An 18,261-nucleotide genomic window follows, 5' to 3' on the forward strand; every position below is an offset into this window, starting at 1 on the left:
CAACACATTCAGAAACTAATTTCTAGCACAGAAACCGATCCAAGATAAATGACTGATGTCATGTGCATAAGCACTGTTGTCATGATATCATATTATTAGAAATGCTGTCAGGACAGGAAATTACCTTTTGAATTTAAATTTTTTTTCTGCTCATCCAATAACACTCTAAACCAATTTATTCCATAGTTGAACACCTGTGTTGTCTGAAGCATTAATATTATAGAAGTACACTCAATCAACACATTGCTGTTCACATTACTGTGGACCAATATTCGGACTTTGGCTTGTATTATAATAGGAATTTCCATGAACCTTAAAAGTACTTTTCCTGTGTAGTGCACTGATGATAACATCAAAGAGATAGAAATTGTATTGTGATGCCAGTGTGAAAATGCTTAATGTGTCCCTCCGGTTCCTCTCTCCAGTACTTTAGTAGATGTGTTATAAGCAGGCTTAAGATGTGTTGATGCCTCTGTTAAAATAGTAAAAGCAAATATTTCAAATAAATGTGTTTGCATGCTATTAAGCCACTGTATGATTTTGAGGTCAAAATCTTTAATGTCAACAAAGAAAAATCAGGACAGTCCACTTATGATTTTCTAATAATCTGACTGCTAGTGATGTGTAATTTCAAAGTTAGTCCTATTACACCTATTAGCCTAGATTGCTTGTTCATCACCCTCTAATTTTTCCTGAATTTGGTGGTGGTAATTTACATCCTTTGATCACTGATGTCCTGAAATTTGTTTTCACCAGTGTCTTTTCAAGTGCTTACAGTATGTAGGCCAAAGTGAAGACCCCATGGATTTTAGCAATAAATTCTGCTTTTGTAGACTGCAACAGCAAAACGCCCTCCAAAATGCTAATAACCCCAAGGCTGAAACATCAGCCAGGGTCAGGCACACCTCTATACAGGAGTCTTACTTTTCCTCATTGGGAATGTGCCCCAATCAAAGAAGGGGAGAAGATTATTGCCATAGTTTGTAAATTCCTAAAATGTTCAGGGGAGTTTCAGCACAATGGTTAAAAGTATAGTGGAGATGACTTCCAGCCTGTGTACTGTCATCTCTCCTGGCATTAGACTACCCTGGAAAGTAACCACCTCCAGGGACACTGCAACTGGGTACTGACAAAGATGGTCAGTGTCACTGGTCCTTGCAACATTGGTGGAAACAGAAACAGTTGCCATGCACACTCTGGGATCAGACATGTGCTCTGCCTTGGAGAGGCAAACATTCCCTTTACAGAGCCACAGGTTAGTGGATTTGAGCTTTTTCAAGGAACTCACTCATCTTCTGCAGGCCTGCGGATCAGTGGAAGTGATGAGCTCCAGCCCAAAGAAATGACAATAGCATGATTGGAGCTTTACATGTTGCCTTCTCTCAGCATGTCTGCTCCTTCAGCATCCCCTCAACCAATACCCGCCATGATGCCAGGCAGCCGAGGCAGCAACTGAGGTGCAGCAGTCGATCATGCACAGGCTTGAGCACACAGAAGTCGCCAGTCACAAGCATCTCAAGGGTTCACAACATGAGCAATAACAGCCTTCCACCAGCTTTGCTGAGGCCACTAGGGGAGTACCTTAGAGGACTAGTAAAGTTAGGGAACCTCTGCTGGCCTTCTCAGTCGACTCAGAGATGTACATGGTTAAGATGGTGGTGGATGGGAGCACATCAGGAACACAGCAGTAAGCACTCTACCACTAGTTTAACCCTCACCGTTCCATTCCCATTGAGTATGCAGAGTCAAAATACTAAAAGGCACATGAGACACCCGACTAAACCACATGGGAGCATCATGAATTCATGTAACTCGGGGTCCCATTATGTCAATAAGACCCTGATGGCATTTTAACCAATACTTGAAGGAGAAAGCTACCATGACTTTCCTGCCAGGTTGAAACAAGTTGACAGCGGTGAAAAGGATGAAGAGGCTCTCCGGGTAAGTCAGAAAATGTTTGTAGTGGGGCCAGGAAGAACAGGAGTGCTCCATGTGTCTGCAATGAAGGTTATGGCCTCCCCTGCCATGGACTCTTTTGCAAGACCCTCTGGGAACCCCCTCCCTGCCACTTACCTGGAAGCTGGTGGGTAGCCAAAGGCTACCTGACCTTTCCCTGCTGACAGCCACTCTGGGCAGGAAGTAGACCAATGACTTTCAAATGCAGTTAAAATGACATTGGCCTTCCATTGCTGCCGGACACCCGCTCCAATTAAAATCTACTCCATGGTGCCAAATAATGGGATGGAATTTATAAACACTAATAGATCAGTATGTATGGCTCTGTAGCTCCTTCTCCACAAATATCTTTCTTACCAACTTTAATGGCTTGGTATAGACTGTAATATCAGAAAATGGTCATTCTCTGCCACCTGTTGAAAAAAAAATCATTAACAAGAGTAATTGCCACTATTTGCCCATTGTCGCTATGGGCAAGATATTAATGAGTTACTGACTGAATATAACTGAGGCACTTGATCACTGTACTGCTTTAAATTTATTGTATGGTAGGAACTCTACATGGTCCATTTGATGTTTCTCTTTTATTCTTCTCTGTTGAATTGGTTGCCCAATTTATACAGCAGCAACATTTTATCTTTTTGTTGATGTACCTTTCAAATGGTGTGAAATGTTTCATAGTGAAAAACAGTGAAATGATTGTTGTTATGATGGACAAGGAAAATAGCTACAGATATTTGAATATTTCTAAGAAAAAAAGTGGATTATGCTGCCAAACGGGTTATTTTTCTTAGTTTGGCAATTAAACCAGTACCGCTTCATATTGCTTAAAGTTTTGCTTATAATGCTACAAGCTTCTTCAGACATTACAGTCCAAAATTGAGTATTGTTTGAAGTTGCTGGCTTGACACCCAGTGACGATCCAAATTAATGGAACTGTTTCAATTGCTTAAAGACTCAAACTTCGAATCTTTTAATTAGTATTTTCCACACACGATCCCACACTATTCAATTGTTTACTAGATTATTTTAAAATCACAGAATAATCTACAAGGAATTCCTAAACAGAAACTTCAAAGTTAATTCCGGTTGAATTATCAGTATGAGGTTTGAGAAGTAGGCAAAGTGCCGCGTTTTGAAGCTTTGTTTTGTAGCATTCTCTTCCATGACATCAAATGCCAAGATCTGCTCATACCGTTCAGCGAATCAATGCAGCTCTCTAATTAAGAAGTTAAAAATCTATCTGCATATCAAAACAACATTAAAACATTTTACAGCACTTTCAGATTGTAAACTGCACACATTAAAGATCAAAGAGGATGAGAAAACAAAAGAAGAAATCTACACTTAATAAAGTGGCACCCTCTCGAAGGATTTCTGCACTGCCTGCCTCTTCCTGTCTGTCACCTTCCTTCTTAATATCCTCTTAATATCCTCCTGAGTTCTCGGTAGCATGCTATAGTGACCATCTCATGGAACGTGCACGCCAGGAAATTTTCACCCTTTTGTTGGCTCTGCAATGACTCCAACCACTCCTTCACGTTTGACCAACTTGAAGGCACCTCCAGCAGATGTGATTATCCAGGGCACATGAAACTTTCTGGAGTTCCCACATGGTACAAGAATTGCAGGCAATGGGTCTCCGCTGATGGATCATTTTGCTTAAATGTATATTTGTGTATTTGTGTGTTTTTATTTGTGTCCTCTTATTCCTATTTATTAATTGTCTATTATTTATGTATCCAAAATTTTTATTTAATGCATTCCCTTCAATGTTGCATCCTCTGCTTAGTTAATTTTAATTCTATCCCCTTATATCTCATTAATTATTCTGATTATTTATAAATTTGCTTTTTTACTGTTGCCCCTTTGTTATTTAGCACCACCTCCCTGCCCTGCACCTTCCTGCCCTGCACCTAATTCCCACTCTTAACAAATTCTTGTTATAACTCTATTAGCAAGCCACTGCATTTAACATAATCACCCAATGCTCACCAAGCTCTAAGCTTGGTTACTGTAGATTGAAGCTGATGATCCCCATGGCTCAAAACAAAACCTTTCTGAGAGAAACCATGCTTGAGCTCAGAACCTTGGCCAAGGGATGCTCCTCTGCAAAGTATTCTGGAATGGCTATATGATGGTCTGCAGCTTGGTCAGGCAGTAATGTGACACTTCACAGATAGCGGACTCCTCCAAGGACTGTACAGGCTTGTGGCTCACTCTCAAATTATTGTATTAAATGCTGCTGCTAAGCTACAAAAATGATTTGCAGGCAGATCCTGTGCAATCTAAATCCATGGGAATAACAACTAAAGAACATCTTTAGTTGAACCTCAGGCCAGCAGTTTGCATCTCCCATACTTTCCCCCCTCCCTCATGCTCAGTGCTTCACCAACTGCTCTCTGGTGCTGCTTACGAACAAAGTCTTTTATATATCTATGGTTCTTGACACTATAGGAGGGGTGACTTAGAGTAATGAGATGGTTGGGCAAGGCTGTACAGTTTTCTTGGCCATAGCCTCCTCTTGGGCACCTGGAGCAGCAGAACATACTTTATAATCCTTGCATTAATATACCTCTTGCAACACTGCTGTGCATGATGAAAGAATATCGTGTGAATGCATACCTGTGTAAGAGATTGAATGAGTTAATCAATAAGAAGATAAGCAATGAAAAGAAAGAACTACCAGCCATGAGCTTGCTGAGGCCATTGAGTTCACTCTCCCCCATTATCTAGTGTTTCCACACTCAGAATGTTGATAATCATTTCCTGATAAGAAGTCAGAGGTCATAGCTTTGGTAACTCCCCTCCTGTCTGAAAGCACTGCCTCCTGTTACAGGCACTCTTCATCTGCAAGAAGATGTAAAATATGAGGTCTGTTGGCAAGGGGACTTTGAAAAATAAATGACCTGTACTGAAATGTCAAGGATATCAGCCATCTTTTTTTAAGTCAGTGAACATCCAGTAGACAGTGAACCTTGAGCTGGCATAGTACTTGATGCTTGATATTTAATGGATGACAGGGACAACATACCACAGCAGGACAGAAAAAAAAATCCTGTATGTGCATTTATTAAAAGTTCAGCAGTTGGCTATGTTCCCTCTGTTTTCCTTCTGTGATGGTGGATCATACGAATAGTGAGAAGAATTAAACAAGCTTGCCTGGATAACCTATTAAGATGTTGTCCCATACTTACCTTAGCAATCTTATGTAGGCTAGAAAAACTCTGCCTCACATGTATTATGTTCAATCTGCAGCTCAGACTCCATTGACATGTTCTATTACCATCAACCTTTCTTGGCTATACTCTTCTTACAGTTTACCATACTTGTTGACATCACTGTTGTTGGCACCTGGAGATCCCCTTGACTTGGCGACAGATTCAAACTGCAGTCGGAAAAGGGGAAGTCCATGCCATGGAGATTGGTTGATCGTTGTTGGCAACTTTCCTTGAGGTGAACCACTAGCACCATTGCTTTGCCACTGACTACAGTGCGACTGTTTCCAACAAATGGAGCCTCTCTTCACTGTAGGACTTCCTGCAGCAGGGGCTCCAAAGTCTTTCAGCAAAATGAGTCTGTTCTAATCCCATCTATTTTTTAGGTGAAAACTAAAGTCGACCTTTAAGGGTAGCCAGGCCATGTAAGTGTTTTAAGCAAAAGGTAAATTTTAAAAACAAAAGTACTGTGCATTACAGAAGATTAAGGATTCGGAGGAGTATAGATTTGGTGGTTTAAATGATAGAAGGGGTGAATTTCTGTGGCATCTCTCACTTGACCACAGAAACTTTGACAGAAGAGCCACAGAAGCTATAAAGTGTTGTAAATGCTATTTGCACTGTAAAAGCATCTGAATCCTTGCACAATGGCACAGTGGCGCCGTGGTTAGCAGGGCGGCACAGTGGTGCAGTGGTTAGCACCGCAGCCTCACAGCTCCAGCGACCCGGGTTCAGTTCTGGGTACTGCCTGTGCGGAGTTTGCAAGTTCTCCCTGTGTCTGCGTGGGTTTCCGCCGGGTGCTCCGGTTTCCTCCCACCTCCAAAAGACTTGCAGGTTGATTGGTAAATTGGCCATTGTAAATATCCCCTAGTAAGTGGTAGGAGAATGGTGGGTATGTGGTAGAAAATATGGGATTAATGTAGGGTTAGTATAAATGGGTGGTTGTTGGTCGGCACAGACTCAGTGGGCTGAAGGGCCTGTTTCAGTGCTGTATCTCAAAATAAAATAAATAAATATTACACAGGTGCCATACATCCTGGGCCTCCCCCAATTCCAAACTAAGCTACATTCTCTCAAAAACTTAATGAAATAAAACGGGACTAGATTTTTGTGATCAGTGGCAAAGCTATGCTGCTTGCCATTCACCTCAAAGAAATCTGCCAGCAACGATCTACCGATCTCCGTGGCACGGACTTCCCCTTTTCCGACTGCAGTTTGAATCTGTTGCCAAGTCAAGGGGATCTCCAAGCATTTAGCAACAGTGATGTCAGCAAGTATGGTAAACAATCAATCACACTGAGGTATTCTCACAGACAGCAAAGCAGGAAGTTGAAAGCTATGAATGCTTTTGCTTTTAATTTTTCAGATAGCAAAATAAATACTAATGATTGGATTAAGAGAGAAGCTAAAATATCAAACTTTTAACAATTTTAAAAACTTCACTGATATTGACAGTAACTTCAGGAGCCCCCACATGTGCAGAATAATGTGGCAATCCAGAAGCTGCTGTCTGTGATTTTGCACTCGTATAGAGGGTGTGCTGTTCAGATACCCCCAGAGTGCTATCTTTAACAAATCAGTGAATTGATGAAAACTTCCACTTTTACTCTGTTAGTCTGACTGTAAAAAACCCTGAAAAAAAATTACATTTTTTTGAATGAGGTGTAACTGGGTTTTTAATTGCGTACTAACTTCAGAATTACAGCTAAAAACCCTCACTGGCTTTGAAAAACTTATTTTATATTAGTGGAATGTCAGTTTTCTCCATTATGATAAAAAAAAATCCTGTATTTTTAAAAGGTGGTAAATGCTGACAGTTTGATCCTCATTACCAATGTAAAGTCTGGGCTATTATTTTGGAGAATTATCTCCTGCAATACAATCTGGTGGAAAAACAGGCTATGCCTCCCCAGTGCCATTTGCATGTGGTGAGTGGGGGAGGAGTGACCAGTATCCGCGCTGATGGGGCTGGGAAGAGAAATTAAGGTCCCCCTCACCACCTGATATTACCCCATTTTCTAGTGATCAGAAAAATGTCATAACACACCTCAAGCATTCATCCACTGTTATTGCTAAGAGTAGTTCCTGGGCTTCTTTATTTTGCTAATGCACATTGATGTTACAGCACTAAAGTTACTCCTAACACTTTATTAGTTTTGTAGCTGTAATATTTGGGGATTTTTCAACATCAAGTGTATGTGCTGAAATCTCTTTAAAAATTGATGACGCAGGGTGCATAAAGTTGCCTGGAGCTGCTGTCATTCTAAGAGGTAAAATATGTCATTAGGAAGTGATGATATGACAATGCCATTACATTACCAATCATGAGATTGTAGGGAAAATTCAGCAACTGCGTTTTCAGGAATGAAATTAGGAATCACCTCTACACACAAAGGATGGTAGAAGTTTGGAACTATCTTCTGCAAGCAGCAAATGATGCTAAATTGATTGTTAATTTTAAGTCTGAGATTGCTAGATTTCTGTTACCCAAAGATATTAAGACAAAGGTGGGTATATAGAGTTAATTCACTGATCAGCCATGATCCCACTGAATGGCGGAACAGGCCCGAAGGATTAAATGGCCTACTCCTGTTCCCATGTTCCCAAAGAGAGGAAGAAAGGCATGCAATTATATAGCATCTTCACAACCTCAGGACATCCCAAAGCAGCTTACATTCAATGAAGTAGTTTTGAAGTGTAGTCACAGTTGTAATGTAGGAAATGTGGCAGCCAAATTGCATGCAGCAAGCTCCCACAAACAGCAATCTGATAGTGACCAGATAATATGTGTGTTTACTGATGCTGATTGAGGTATAAGTATTGATCAGGACACCAGGGATAAATCCCCTTTACTTCTTCGAAATAGTGCCATTGGATCATTTACGTCCACCTGAGAGAGCAGATGGGGCCTGGGTTTAACATCTCAACTGAAAGATGGCACCTCTGACAGTGCAGCGCTCCCTCAGTTCTGCACTGGAGTATCAGCTTAGTTTTTGTGCTCAGTCTCTGGAATAGACTCGAACCCACAACATTCTGAGTTGGAGGTAAAGCTAGAGCACAATGGCTAGTTCTCCTACCCATGCTCTATTTAAGCATGGCATCCCACTGGGGAACCAATATTACTAAATCTACCTGTTTACAGGTCTTATCAAAGGACCAGCCAAGAAATGCTACCAGGAGATATTACAGGGTCAATTTTAACCCCAGTGAGTTTCAGATGAGCAGGGTGTTAGGACAGGATGCTCATGTGGCTAGAGGAGGCCAAAAGCACCAAAGAAGGCTCACTGCCAAGCAGGTAGGTTGAAGAGAGAGAGAGGGAGAAATTTGGAAGAGTCTCAAGGTGGGAGAGGGAGGGAATAGTCTACAGGAGGAAAATAGCACTTCTATTCTTCCGGGCCCCACAAAGAAATGCTTTTCATGTACCTTGGAAGGTCTGTTCTTCCTTCCTGATAGCTGTCAACCTCCTTCACCTGGTAGGAGCCATAGCGGTTTTTGTGTTCAGGCCTGGGTTTAAATGTATTCAGGGTCCCACTGATGTAATAGCGCCCCAACTTTTATTAATTCATGAGGCTCCCGCCTGCTTCCAGTAGGCATTGCAGCCATCTAACTGCAGTGAGCAGTTAAAATGGTAGCCAGTGTTATTACAGCAACAACCCCCACCACCACCACCCTGCTCCCACTGGGTGGACTTGGTCAAAAATAATCCCCTGTGTGTTGATAACATTTACTAATGATACTAGACACGAGAAAGCAATATGTTGTAAAAAACCTCACCTGAAGTTCTTTTATAGTCCAATGCATAGTACTATTGCATTTTGTCACTGTCTTGTAATTTGCTTTTTGAATATATTGAATTCTAACCTTGTTCATAACATTAATTATCTAGGTCACCCAACAACTATCACCACATTTGATAACAAGAATGGAGCTGTCCCAGCACCTTTGGCTAAGTTATCGAAGAAATCTGTCTCTGATGATCTTGCTACAACTTTCAGCTCTCCGGCAGCATGGTTCCTAGTCGTGGCTTTGATTGTAACCTGGTCAGCAGTGGCCATTGTGATGTTTGACTTGATCAACTACAAGAGCCTTGTTGGTATGTAATACAATCCACAAGAAGAATTGCACCATTTTTACAGATAAACTGCAAGAATCGCGTAGTTCAAATGTAATTTAATTGTTGCATATTATTAAACAAGTAGGTGCAAACATCTTCAATGCCTTTAAGCTATGCTCAAGATGGTGGATAACTATTTTCATTTAACACTGAGAGGTTGGCTTTGAATTGACTGTTCACCTAGAATAGGACTGAAGCATCAAAGAAGGTGAATTTACTCAGACTGACCTATATTTCCATTCTTGATACTGAAATGAATATTTTCAGTACTGTGCAGGAGATTACCAGATGCTCAGTAAAAAGGATAATTTTCCAATTCCATACTCCTGCTGATGATCCTCACCTTCTGACAGTGCATATTAGGAATTCAAATGCACATTACACACAATTTTTCAAACATACCAAATAATGGTCAAAATGCATGCCAAAATTTATGATAAGCACTCTTGACAGGTGAAGCTTTCTACAGGAGTATCAAGTTGGAAAATGAGTCCTTTTCTTCATTGAAAGTACTTGAAAGATTTGATTTCTCAAAAAAAACAAAAAATGGAGGTGACGAATATGATAACATTGAATAGTTTTCACTAGTTTGCTAATGCAATGGCAGAAATATCCCTCCCCCAACCCATGAACAAAAAGCATCAGGTGTGAACGTTTTATTTGTAATAATTAAACTAACCAGCAGCTTAAAAAGTGCTTGTTTTGTGCACAGTAGTTTATGTTTCAACTTGTTAATTCACTTTCAACTTAAGATTCCAAAAAAACAAATTTCATTTTTTCAAGCTATTAGCAGCACAAAAGGACTGTTTTGGTTATGTTGAATTAAAATAAATTATTTTTGCAATAAAGGTATAATTTTGTAAAATATTATAAATATCTGCTATGGTTTGAGAGGAGGTGTTCTGTCTGAAACTTATATTTACAGCAACAGCTTGTATTTATATAGTGCCTTTAATGTAATAAAACGTCCCAAGGCACTCGGAGTCAATGTAAAGCAGAATATGACACTCAGCCACATAAGGAGAAATTAGGGCAGATGACCAAAAGTTTGGTCAAAGAGGAAAGCAAAGTAGCGGATAAGCAAGATACCGTGCAGTTCAGCAGGAATGTGCGACGTCTGGCACTCACTGCCAATGCAACCTGAGTCTTATCCTCAGAAACCCACTGTCAGCTATCTTGTTCTCTATAATTTATTAAACAGGGCAATAGACGAGGCATGCTAGCAGCTCATTTCGTGTATTATTAGAGTGACAGCATTGCCTGGGCCTGCATTATATTTCAAATCTAACTTGTGGAAGGTGGGAATACAGGGGAGAGTAATTACTTGTTTAATTTTCCCAAAAAACAATCTTGCAATAATTAGTGTTTTCTACAGAGAAACATAAGGGGCAAAAATTGGTGTGTGTCTTGCCCATTTTCTGTGTCCAAAATAGACACCACAAAAGTGGGATTTTGCAGTGCACTGGAAGTATGCTCAGCACCTTATTTGTTCGGGTGCTTGTTCAACATTCTTGTTGGCCACCTGTAACAAATGCAGGCATCATTAAAACATGTTAATAAGGATCCTGCACCTGAATCAGGACCTGAAACAGTTTTGTGAAACTGTTGCCAGTGCACGCCTGAAACATCACTTCCTAAACCCTGCCCAGCATACGACAGCAGGAAAGGTAAGCTCTCATAGGTGCTATTTAAAGGGATCGTCACCTCTTTCGAAGTGAGTTGCTGGTTAGTCATTTTAGACTTCGAGGGTGGTTTTTGGCCAATTTTTCTGGTTGTTTTGACTAGTGTTTGGCCGTGAAATTCTTATGGAGAGAGAGTTTTCAGAAATGTTGAGCTCTTTCCCAGGATTTGCTTCTTCAGAATTGCTGAACATGAGGTTGCTGCTGGGCTTATCCTCAAGGCTGCTAGATCAAGAGGAAGAGTAGCAGCAAGGTAGGCAGCAAAGACTGCTGAGGATACAAGAACAGCATGAAGAATGGGAAGAGGTAGTATTAGTAATGGTTTACAGCATATGGGTCTTCAGAAACAGATCATAGCTGAACCTCACAGAGTGTGTACAGTGACTATGAGGAAGACAGTGAATTATCTCTGACAGCTATTAGAGATAAAATTGAAGCCCTTACAAACTGCTTCTGGTGATATCAGCAACTTCATCCAGTATGCTATGCTGTACTTTCATACTGTGCCAGTCCTTCATTCCATCCAGACCATCGAGTGACAGACTGACTGCTGACGGACAAAGGGTATATCTGTTGTATGTTTGTTTAGTCTGTCACCATTTGTGTATTTGGTTAGTCTAGCTCGGAGAAATTATTGAGTCTTCAGTAATTTTAACATTAACACATTGATTACATTTTAACTATATACAGCTTTACATAAGTCTGTATGACTCCTCTGAAGCCATGTTGCTTCTCCCTCCAGTCTCTCTCACACATTGGCCAGAATTTTACGCCCCCCCAAATGAGTGGGCTGGTGGTGGGGGGAGGGTTGGGCGTAAAATTGAGTGGGAGGTGGGAGGTGGGGGGCCATTCCTGACCCCCTCCTGCCCCTGCTGCAATTTTATGCAGGGCAGCGAGAAAAGGCCTGCCCACCCCGAGCCAATCAAGATCCTTTAGTGACTAATTAACTGGCACTTAAGGGCCTCGCCTGCTGCCACGGGTATTTTACCCTTGGCTAGCAGGTGGCTGAGGCCTCAAAGATCCCACCTGGTGCAACCAGGCAGCCTTCTTGCGGGCTGGTGGGAGGCCCTCCTGATCGGGCACCCTGTGCCCCATGGAAGGCTGCCCCCGAAGCCCCAACTGCCCTCAATGCACAACACTCCCCCGCCCCCCTTAAGGCCTGGGGAGTGAAAAATCCTGGTCTGGCTCCCCAGGCCCAGCGGAGATGGGCTCACCACTGACTTTTCAGCTGGTGGACGGGGCCTCCCCCCACCCCCCCAGTGAAAAATTCCAGCCGTTGTCTCTTACATCATCAACGTGGAAGGTATTCCTCACACTGTCTCAAACATTAACCCTTTCAACCCTAATACTACATCTTCTCCCCAGTCTTTATCCATATATATATTTATGCATTCATTTTTTTATATTTTTATATACTATCTCATCTCCCCCCAAGTCTTTGACATCAGAGATCGGTCAGGATGCTTCACAACTCTCCTTGATTGTGTTTTTGTCAGACATGGAAGATTAGTAGTCTTTCTCTGAACTCTTGCTTCTTGACTTGGGATGGCCTTCATTGATGTTTGTAGTATCTAGTGTTTTCTAAATTCCAGGTTCAACATCTGGTTCATCCAAATGTATGACTGAGATTGACATCTTTGATGAATAGTGTCACTGTCAAGTGAGGAGAGGTCAAAGGGTTTCCCTCTTTTCCTCTCCTTGTTTGACCACAACAGGATTAATTCTTTCTTAAAGTGGATGTACTGACCAATTAAGTAGTGTTTGATTACTTACTTGCTATGATCATAACAATAACCAATCGGACAGGTTTTCTTGAGTTTAACAAAGAAAGAGGTTAACTTTATTGTACCTAATGAATAAAAATAATAAACAATGCACCAACTTTCACTCACACACACACACATACACACACACACACTAGAGTTTTATATGCACACAAATAGGTTACAGAATGGGGAAAGGTAGATTGGTTGAGTTAGAGTCCACAGAAAAAAGGAGTATACAGCCTGTGGGGTTTTATGATTTGGCTGGCTTCTAGCTGAATTCAGTGGTCCTAAGGCTTTTAGATTAAAGATGCAGATGACTGGTTTGGTGGGTCTCTTGGAGACAGCAATGCGGATGGAATTCCTTCAACGGGGTTTTTGACTGTTGCCAGAGTATGCAAAGGTGGTCAGTCAACAGGCAGGATTTGAAAGCTTTCAAGCTGGAATGGAGAGAGAGAGAGAAAGAGGGTGGAAGAGACCCCCCACTTGGGTCTGCACATTTCAGAGTCCAGTTGCTTCTTCTCTGCTGCAGAGAAAACACCAGCAGAAAACCATGGATGGGGAGAGGCTTGTCACATGATAGTCATTCAGTGATTCAAACATAGCAGTTTGCAATATTTCTTCTTCTGGCTAAAAGAAAGAGAACAAACAGTTCCCTTAAACTTCCTGGGTTTCGGTTCTTGCTGGCAAATTAGCAGACATTTTGTCTCCCTCCTCACAGTCCTTGCATGTAGGATGCAGTGTTACAAAGTAGGTGACATCCAAAGCTGCCAGCAAAGTCATCTTTTTTCAAATGTCTTTTTAAAAATCTCCTTTAAAAAATATACAAATTCAGATCTGCAGTCAGTGCATTAAAGAAAATTATCATTCAACAAAGCATATTGGTGCAACAATAGAAATAAGATTTCTCCTGTTTCTTCTTATAGTACCATCTGAAATTAGCACTAAATAAGATCTTTGTCGATTCCCATCTCTCTGGACAATTACTCCTTCTCTGCCTTAGTTTCATATCCATAACGTTTCTTCTTCATCAACTTAGGTAGGTTTCTGGTACAATATTTCCTATTGTAATTATATGCTTGTTGCTTTCGGTAAGACTTTTCTCTGACTTGAACTCTGATAATCTTGGATTTCTATCCCTGGAATTTTTTGGGAAGGATGGGAAGTTGTGTTTGAAGCTTCCTTCCTATCACCAGTTCTGATGGTGCTAGTCCACATAGCATTATGACCAGGTGAGAAAGAGGTCTAAGGTTCCCTTTCAGCCTTCACCTGGTTTTACTGTAACAGGGTTTAATTTTAAACACACTGTGTTTTTAGCTCCCCCTTGATGAATCCTTGTTCATGCTTTCCAATTATAAGGCAAAGAAACCAGCACAAACATGTTTTTATTAGGTTTACAAAAGAAAAGTTGAAATTTATTAAACTTAAACTTTAATTTGGTTAACACCTACGGATACATGACGCACCCCACGCTGGCATGCATACACAACACACACATGCAAATTGAGACAGAAAAAATTAGAAGAAAAATAAAATGGAAAAGTTTGAGGCAAAATCTGAAGAGTTGTTGTTGCAGTTCTTCTAGCTCACTGTAGAGTCCTTGATTGTAGGTAGATCTTGTTTTTCGTTGGGGCTCAGTAATCTTCTTAAACCTTGTTCGCTGTCTAAGACTTTTCCCTCTTTTGAGTTCATGTGTCCTCAGTGGATTTAGAGGCTTGTTTGTAAGAAAGAGATGGGCGCAGACAGGAGTGATCTTCTCAGCTCAGGAGCAAACAGACTTTCTGCCCAAACTGTTTGCATAAATTCGAAAAATTCAGGTTGCCTAGCAGGTTAGTCATGTGACTAGCTGGTTTGACCATGTCCGTTTGTTTATATGACCATCTTAGCAGTCAACCTGGAATGCAAGCTCCCTCACCTTCAACAAAGAACAAAGAACAATACAGCACAGGAACAGGCCATTCGGCCCTCCAAGCCTGCGCCGATCTTGATGCCTGTCTAAACTAAAACCTTATGCACTTCTGGGAACCGTATCCCTCTATTCCCATCCTATTCATGTATTTGTCAAGATGCCTCTTAAACGTTGCTATTGTACCTGCTTCCACCACCTCCCACGGCAGCAAGTTCCAGGCACTCACCACCCTCTGTGTAAAGAACTTGCCTCGCACATCCCCTATAAACTTTGCCCCTTGCATCTTAAACCTCTGTCCCCTAGTAACTGACTCTTCCACCCTGGGAAAAAGCTTCTGACTATCTACTCTGTCCATGCTGCTCATAACTTTGTAAACCTCTATCATGTTGCCCCTCCACCTCCGTCGTTCTAGTGAAAACAATCTCAGTTTATCCAACCTCTCCTCGTAGCTAATGCCCTCCAGACCAGGCAACATCCTGGTAAACCTCTTCTGTACCCTCTCCAAAACCTCCACGTCCTTCTGGTAGTGTGGCGACCAGAATTGCACGCAATATTCTAAGTGTGGCCTAACTAAGGTTCTGTACAGCTGCAGCATGACTTGCCAATTTTTATACTCTATGCCCTGACCGATGAAGGCAAGCATTCTGTATGCCTTCTTGACTACCTTATCCACCTGCGTTGCCACTTTCAGTGACCTGTGGACCTGTACGTCCAGATCTCTCTGCCTGTCAATACTCCGAAGGGTTCTGCCATTTACTGTATACTTCCCACCTGTATTAGATCTTCCAAAATGCATTACCTCACATTTGTCCGGATTAAGCTCCATCTGCCATTTCTCCGCCCAAGTCTCCAACCGATCGATATCCTGCTGTATTCTCTGACAATCCTCATCACTATCCGCAACTCCACCAACCTTGGTGTTGTCCGCAAACTTAGTAATCAGACCAGTTACATTTTCCTCCAAATCATTTATATATAATACAAACAGTAAAGGTCCCAGCCCTGATCCCTGCGGAACACCACTAGTCACAGCCCTCCATTCTGCTACCCTCTGTCTTCTATGACTGAGCCAGTTCTGTATCCATCTTGCCAGCTCACCTCTGATCCCGTGTGACTTCACCTTTTGTACCTGTTTGCCATGAGGGACCTTGTCAAAGGCTTTACTGAAGTCCATATAGATAACATCCACTGCCCTTCCTTCATCAATCATCTTCGTCACTTCCTCAAAACAGTCAATCAAGTTAGTGAGACACAACCTCCCCTTCACAAAACCATGCTGTCTCTCGCTAATAAGTTCATTTGTTTCCAAATGGAAGTAAATCCTGTCCCGAAGAATTCTCTCTAATAATTTCCCTACCACTGACGTAAGGCTCACCGGCCTATAATTTCCTGGATTATCCTTGCTACCCTTCTTAAACAAAGGAACAACATTGGCTATTCTCCAGTCCTCTGGGACCTCACCTGTAGCCAATGAGGATACAAAAAATTCTGTCAAGGCCCCAGCAATTTCTTCCCTTGCCTCCCTCAGTATTCTGGGGACTTATATACCTTAATGCTTTGCAAGACGCCCAACACCTCCTCCTTTTTGATAACAACATGACCCAGACTATCTGCACTCCCTTCCCTAGACTCATCATCCACCAAGTCCTTCTCTTTGGAGAATACTGATGCAAAGTACTCATTTAGTACCTCGTCCATTTCCTCTGGCTCCACACATAGACTCCCTCCTCTGTCCTTGAGTGGGCCAACCCTTTCCCTGGTTACCCTCTTGCTCTTTATATACGTATAAAAAGCCTTGAGATTCTCCTTAATCTTGTTTGCCAATGACTTTTCATGACCCCTTTTAGCCCTCCTGACTCCTTGCTTAAGTTCCTTCCTACTTTCTTTATATTCCTCAAGGGCTTCGGCTGTTCCCAGCCTTCTAGCCCTTACGAATGCTTCCTTTTTCTTTTTGACTAGGTGATCAAAAGTCCATTGTGGGTTGAATGTGTCATGGAATGGCTGCTTTGTCCTTTCAAACACTGTCTGTTAATATGCAAATGTATTTTCCAGCTCCGGCTGATCTGTTTAACAGGTTCTTTCTTTACTCCAGTAACAGTTTAAAATCAATGTTCATGACAAAATTCATGTGCCTCATTCTTGGCAGGTGACAATCAGGTAGGATCCCCATGCTTTCCCATAGTCTGCTTGGAAATTGGGTTGAGATAAGAGGTTCTCTCTGATTCTGTCTGTGGACTGTGCATAACTGAAATTAGAAATCATTTCATCTATATCTCTTGATATTCTCAGCCACCATTCTGTACGCTCAGTGACAGGAGAAATGACTCCCGTCCTGGTCATCTCTTCCAGATGATGTTGGACTTGCTTCATTAGTGGATATGGTATCTTCCTAGGCGTGAAAAGACAAACAGGTTTAGCATCTTTTCTCAACCTAATGCTGTATTCGGTCTTCAGTCTTCCTGGACCAGTAAATAATTTTGGGAAGTCTTTTTGGAAATGACTCCTGGATTCTTGTTGTTTAACTTCTTCCACTTTTCTTATAAGATGAAGATGAAGGTCAATATAAGCTATTCTACATAAAAGAGAAAATTCCTAATTCCTTAGAATATACCGTGTTCCCAATATCTGCTTTCCCTTGTACTGGAGTGTTGCCTGCAGCTTTCCCTTCACCTTCAGTTCTAGCTCTCCTGGGCCATATAACTGAGTTTCTGTTGGTCGCAGCTGATGTTTTGATAACCACGGTTCATTGTCTGATAAAACTGTTACACTTGCTCCAGTGTCTAGTTTAAAATTGGTGATGTGTCCGTTGACATATAAATCTGCAGTCCGGAATGCTGATTAGGGTAATTGATTTCACCAAGGAAATTTTCTGATTTCTCTTCTGATGGAGATTGCTCAACTTCATTAACAGCTCTATGCTTGAAGACTTTTTCTTTCGAACCTATAGGAGTAGAGATTTTACTTAGTCACATCTTCCCAAAATGGCCTACTTTCTTAGAGTGAAAGCATTCTGCTTTGTTTGCAGGTTACTGTTCATGCCCGTGTACCTTTTTAGTGCCACAGCGCTGGCAGGGTTTCGTGGCGTCTTGTACTGCCCCCCCCCCCCCGCCCCCCCCCACTTTCCCAGTGCTTCTTTTACAGCCCTCTGATTAAGGAACTGTACGGTCTCTGGAGGTTTCCTGAAGCAAGGTTTTTCTTCTCCTCTCAGGATTGCACTATTCTTCTTATGGACCTCTGCTTGTCTCACTGGCTGCATTGCTTTGTCTAGGGCAAAGTCTTCCTTAGGCTGCAATAAATCTGATAGGGATTCATCAGTAATATCTACTACAGTGCGATCTCTTATTAATTCTGCTTATTCACATCCTTCAGCTGGTCTGTAAAGGTTATTAATAAAAGTATCAACAGTTTCACCTGGTTTCTGGACCCATCTGTTAAATCTTACCCTTCCAGAATCTTATTGCTCCTCAGATTGAAATGGCATCAAAGGCTTTTAAAACTTAATCAAATTTGTCTGATATCTCATTAATGCCTAGTCTTGCAATAACATCAATCTGCTATTGCTCCGATGGAATACAGCAATATGTTAACTTGCTCTGCTTCGGACTGGATGTCTAATTTGGAA

This window comes from Heterodontus francisci, chromosome 3 (genome assembly GCF_036365525.1).
Source record: "Heterodontus francisci isolate sHetFra1 chromosome 3, sHetFra1.hap1, whole genome shotgun sequence".
In the NCBI taxonomy this organism is placed as follows: domain Eukaryota; kingdom Metazoa; phylum Chordata; class Chondrichthyes; order Heterodontiformes; family Heterodontidae; genus Heterodontus; species Heterodontus francisci.